We start from the raw sequence: 6,000 nt of genomic DNA, 5'->3' as shown, positions 1-6,000 counted from the left end.
CATGGTTCAGTGGGTTAAGGCACTTGTGGCAAGCCTGAGGATGTAGGTTCAAACCCTCTAACTCACATGGTGGAAAGAGAGAATTGACTCCCTCAAGTTGTCTTCTGGCTTGTGCATGCATGCAATGGTGCATATACATAGACATACACACACACACACACACACACACACACACACACACACACACACACACACAAAATAAATAAATAAATAAATAAATAAATAAATAAATAAATAAATAAATAAAAATTGAAAAAAGGGTCAAAGACCAGCTAGAGGATTCAAATAATCCAAAACGTGGAAGAGAAACTTTCAAAATCAATTAAAGACATAGACCTGACAGTTACCAAAGTGAATGAAAGATTCAGTACTCTGCAGGAAAAATGTAAAAGTACAGAGGAAAAATTCAGCAAGGAAATAGAAACACCAAAAAAAAAATAGCTAAGTGGAAATTCTGGAAATGAAAGACCATTGTGGGATATTTGTTCACACTGTATGAAGATGTCTCTGTTTTACCTCACCTGCCTAGTGCACCTTCTGATCTGTCTAAGAAAGGGCTGAATGGCCAATAGCTAGGCAGGAGAGAATAGGCGGGACTTCCGGGGAGAGAGAAGAACTCGGGAAGAATCTGGAACAAGGGATTCTCCAGTGAGAAGCAGAGGGAGTTGGATGTACAGTATGGAGGAGAGGTAATGAGCCACATGGCAGAATGTAGATTAATATAAATGAGTTAATTTAAGTTTTAAGAGCTAGTTGGGATAAACCTAGGCTAAGCCCAAGCTTTCATAATTAATAATAAGTCTACATGTCATTAATTGGGAGCTGGCAGTCCAAAGAAAGACCTGTTACAAAAGATCCAATAAAAAATACAACAGATATCATCAACATCATCAACAAAGACCAAGCAGAAGAAAGAATATCTGGGATGGGGGCAACAATCAAGACAATCGCACACACAGATACACATATAAGGAAAAGTCAGTGAGCACCAGCAAAAGCACCAAGAAGTCTGGGTACACTCAAGGGACCAAAACCAAGAATTCATGGGCTGTAAGACACAGCTGAGACAAAAGGTAATAGATTATACATACTTTTTCACTGTAATTATAGCCAAGACGTCCCCAAATCTGGAAAAATAAATCAAAATAAGGGAAGCATCTAGCACTCCAGATAGATATGACCAGAGAAGAATCTCTTCCCAATGTATCATAGCTGAGATGTCAAAAATACAAAGGAAAAAATCAATACTAAAATCTATAAGGGAAAATTGCCAGGTAACATACAGAGGTGCTCACTTCAGCAGCACATACACTAACAGAGAAGATTAACATGGCCCTGAACGAAGGATGACATGCAAATTTATGAAGTGTTCCATATTTTTACTTTGTTCTTTGGTTTAGTTGTTGGATTTTGGACCCAGGATCCATTTTCTTCTTATTTTGTTATTTGTCACTGTCTTGGTTTTTCTAATTGTACAAAGCTAGATTTATTTATTATCAGGAAATGAATGCATTTTTTACCAAAGCCCTTTATGCAGGATAGTTTGATGATTAGTCAAAGTCTGTCATTAATCAATAAAACATGTTGTAAAGAAACACACAGAGATGGCAGAATAACATCAGAGCTGGCTGTTGTTGGCAGCCCTGCATGCTAGGAGCGCATAGAATGATGGACTCTGAGCCTTGAAAGGAAATAACTGCCATCAAGATTGCCTATAACACGCAAGGAAGCTGAAGCGGTGGTTCAAAGTGTCCCCACAAATGACAGTCTAGGAACAGACAGATTGACTGCTGAGTTCTACCAAACTGTTCAAGAAGACCCAATACCAACACTTCCTGAACTGTTCCACAAAATAGAACAGAAGGAACCTGTAATCTATGGCCATGTAACCTAGTGCAGCAGCTACTATGGCAATTAACATGGAGGCTGTTCAAGAAGCTCCAAGTAAAAGTATCTAAGACAGATATGATCATCCATGGGCATATATGCCCAAAGGACTCTGCAGCCTAGCACAGATATACCTGCTTATCCATGCTTATTGATATTCTTTTCACAACAACCAGGAAATGGAACCAGCCTAGATGTCCATCAAATGATGAATAGATAATGAAATGTAATACATACACACAAGGGAATTTTATTCAGCCATGAAGCAAAATAGAATTAGGAAATTTGCTGGCAAGTGGATGAAACTGGAAAACATTTTTAATAAGAATTTTTAAAATTCATTTTACATATCAAGCACAGATTCCCCTCTCATCCCTTCTGCTCCCTGCTAAGCTTCCCCCTCAGCCCACACCCCAGACCCTCCTCTGAAAAGGTTAGGCCTCCCCTGGGGAGTCAGCAAAGCCTGGTACATTCAGATGAGGCAGGTCCAAGTCCCTGCCCCTGCATCAAGGCTGTGCAAGGTGTCTCACTATAGGTAATGGGCTAGAGCCTTCATCCACTATAACTGATGGAAACAGATGCAGAAATCCACAGCCAAGCACCAGGCCGAGCTCCAGAAGTCCAGTCGAACAGAGGGAAGAGGGATTCTATGAGCAAGGGGCATCAAGATCATGATGGGATACAGATACAACCAAACAAAGCTAGTGGAAACTCATGAACTTTAGACCAACAGCTGTGGAGCCTCCATGGGACTGCACTAGGCCCTCTGCATATGGGAGACAGTTGTGTAGCTTGATCTGCTTAAGGGGCCCCTGGCAGTGGGAATAGGATCCATCCCTAGTGCATGAACTGGCTTTTTGGAAAACAGTATTTTAAGTGAGGTTGTTCTCTCTTATCTGTAACTCTAAGATTTATGCAACCACGTGAAACTAGGAAACTAGAAGGGACCCATGAGATGTGAAAAAAAAAAGAGGTTTCTAAGGGAGAGGATAGAGGGAAGATAATAGAATAAAGTGGAAGTGGGTAAATGGTGGGGGTAACTGGGTACAGTGGGGAAAGCGGGGGTAGGGGGAATCAATCAAAATGAAACATGTATGAAAAACCATTATGGACACCCATTACTTTATAATCTAATTGAAAAACTAAATCTTCCTTAATTGCATTTATCCTCCAGCTAAAAATCCAGTTTTCAACATAAACTCATACTCATGACAAATTCCTACTGTCCAATACTGAGGCAAGGAGGAACATCAAGAAAATAAATAGACATGCCCAAGAAATGCCTGAAACTTAAAACTAAGTAAGCCGGGTGCCTTTTGTGCTGAGGATTTTGCAGTCTGACTCCTGAGAAAGAGTCTGAGCTGCTTTGCTGAACCTCCATCTTCCAGCTTCTACGGTGTACAGTCTCAGACACTGAGTCACGTGTTCCATTCCACACCATGGCATAAACAAATCTTTTTTTTTTTTAACATGAAATGGCGCAAAGATAAACAAATACACACATACCCTATTGTTGCTAGAAATGCATTCTCTTCCAAAATAATGTGCTGCCTGGGTGAACAAGGAAGATAGATATTTTTAGAGAGACTCTCTCTCTACTTTGGAACATGAACACAGCACCTGCTAAATTTGGCACAGAATGATGGCTGCTTCCTGGCAGACATGCACACGAATGACTGACTCAGCAATGATGGGCAATTTCCAGTCCTGCAGCAGTTTCCGGGCATCGAGTTTCAGGTCTGAACAGCTGTTGTAATTCCTTCAATATTTTTAGTAACTTATAGTTGCAAGTGCAGAATTGTGAATAGCAAGAGCATAAAGGGCAGATTTTTATGACCCCTGGGAATTAAAGAGTGTGCTTCAGTTATGAAAAAATTGAATCAAAATGTTAAAGAGTGTTCTTTCTCAGAGCATGCTTAAGAACCAATATTTCATCAAGTGTCTAGGAAGAAGTGAATTATGTTCTTTTTGGTCCACTGTATTTAGCTCACTAATGAATGAACCTCATCCTTTAACAATCCAAGCTATGAATTTACAACTCAGATTATGGTCTGCTCTTTTAGTAGTCTCTTTATTCAATTAATATTTTCTCTAGGAAAAATATATGAGGGGTGTATATATTCATGTATGAAAGGGAAAGCTGATTCGGGTTCTAGTTACTTCTCTACAAACTCTGTGGCTCAACTAAAAAAATTACAAAAGCACATGTAAATAACATGATTTTAAACAGAAAATACAAAATGAATGAGTGACCGTGAGTCCTCTGTGTTTCCTTTGATGACACACCATAGTGATCATTTCTTTTAGTTAGAGGAGTTTGGTCTACTTATTAGCCTCTGCTGAATGCATGGAGAAGTTTAGGAATCATGGCTGCATGCCCTGTAGCCAATTTGTCTTCCTTAATTTCATGATTTCCCTGGTTATGATTCCATAATCTGTGAAGCATGGGTTCATGTGTGAGGAAATGGGGGATGGGAAAGCCTGCATCACCTTGTACTTCACTGGCTCTCACAGACCTCCTAATTGGGCCTAATTTCAGAAAATTGCAATGCTTAAAAATAGTATCAGATCCACAGCCCTCTGACGTGATCTTTCCTAAGTTTGCAGGAAAATGACTGTGGAAGAGCAAAAGAAAATTCTAAGAAGGTATTACAGTACCCAGTAAGATGCGGAAAAGGCTTATCAACAGAAGGCAGATTAAATAATCCTCACCGTCCCTTCTGGTGGTCATACCTTCAGGTCTAATTCTAGCACTCCGGAGACAGAAGCAGGTAGATTTCTGAATTTGAGGTCAACCTGGTCTGTAGAAGCAGATCTCAATCTTCCTAATGCTGTGTCCCTTTAATACAGTTCTTATGTTGTGGTGACCTCCAAAAATAAAATTATTTTCATTGCTACTTCATAATTGTAGTTCTACTACTTGTAGTGTAAATATCTGATATGTAGGATATCTGATATGTGACCCCTGTGAAAGGGTCATTTGACCCCTAAAGGGGTTGCGACCCACAGGTTGAGAACTGCTGGTATTTAGAATTAGTTCTAGGACAGCCAAGCTTAGGCAGTGAAGGAAACTATCAAAATCATAAAGCTGATAAAATATATTCAAATGAAAGGGCCATGTTCCAGTCCTAGCAAGCAGAAGAATTTCATAGCTTTGGCTACGTGGTTCTGGCATTAGAGTCAAGGATATAAGAAAGGGGTTGTGCCCAGAGACAGCTGACCTGAGCTCCTGGGAGCTCACAGACCCTGGACCAACAGTCAGGGAGCCTGTATGGGACCAACCTAGGCCCTCTACATGTGGGTGACAGTTATGTAGCTTGGTCTATTTGTAAGGCTCCTAGCAGTGAGATCAGGACCTGTCCCTGGCACTTAGCTGGCTTTTGGAAACCTGTTCCCCATGATGGATTGTCTCACCCAGCCTTGATGCAGAGGGAGGAGCTTGGTCCTGCCTCAACTTGATGTGCCATGTTTTGTTCAAGTCCATGGGAGGCCTGCCCCTTTCTGAATGGAGACAGAGGAGGAGTGGATGGGGATGGGGGTAGATGGGAGTGGGGCAGGAAGAGAGGAGGGAGGGGAAATTGTGGTCAGTATGTAAAATAAAAAAAAGGAAGGGGAAGGGTTGTGGAATCTTTCTCTAAGAAAAGCTGATGAGGCCAAGCATGTAACAGAGATGTCTCTTCATGGAGGGCCAAAGAGGTCTTTGTGTGAAGCTGTGAAGGTGAAGCCTGGATTGCCTTGGAAACCCCAAGATGTTGGAGATGCCAGAGTCATGGGATGCCTGCTGAGGAGAACTGAAGACCTGATGTGGAACCAGCCCAAGAGAAAAAAGTGTGTTGCAGTCAACAAAGCTTAAAGGAATTGGAGCTCTGAAGAGCCCATTGATATCAGACATGAAGATGCAGAATTCAGAATTTGCCCTGCTGGTATTCAGTCTTCCTTTGGCCAATATTTCCTTACTAGGCTCCCTTTGGACTTTTAAACATTGTTGAGACTGTGATAGACTATGGGGACTTTTGAAGTTGGACTGAATGCATTTTTGCATTATGATATGTTTATAAGCATGCCTATGGGTGCTTGGGAGTGGAATGTGGTTCTTTGAATAGGAATGCCTCC

At 41.1% G+C, this 6,000-nt stretch overlaps 1 long non-coding RNA gene and 1 pseudogene across 1 annotated transcript in view; both read left to right on the top strand.

Annotated features, from left to right (window-relative positions):
- The first annotated feature begins 1,287 nt into the window (after positions 1–1,287).
- On the top strand, positions 1,288–1,381 carry LOC128098028 (uncharacterized; annotated as a pseudogene).
- Positions 1,382–3,516: 2,135 nt separating this feature from the next.
- Positions 3,517–6,000, top strand: part of LOC128097683 (uncharacterized) — a 97,140-nt gene continuing 94,656 nt past the window's right edge. The window contains exon 1 of the long non-coding RNA XR_008213942.1: positions 3,517–3,624. This is a non-coding gene — a long non-coding RNA (uncharacterized LOC128097683). The remainder of the gene's footprint in view (positions 3,625–6,000) is intronic.

The sequence above is a fragment of the Peromyscus californicus genome, unplaced genomic scaffold (assembly GCF_007827085.1).
Source record: "Peromyscus californicus insignis strain IS unplaced genomic scaffold, ASM782708v3 Scaffold_5__1_contigs__length_169319896, whole genome shotgun sequence".
Lineage (NCBI taxonomy): Eukaryota > Metazoa > Chordata > Mammalia > Rodentia > Cricetidae > Peromyscus > Peromyscus californicus.
This window is presented reverse-complemented; position numbering and strand designations above follow the sequence as displayed.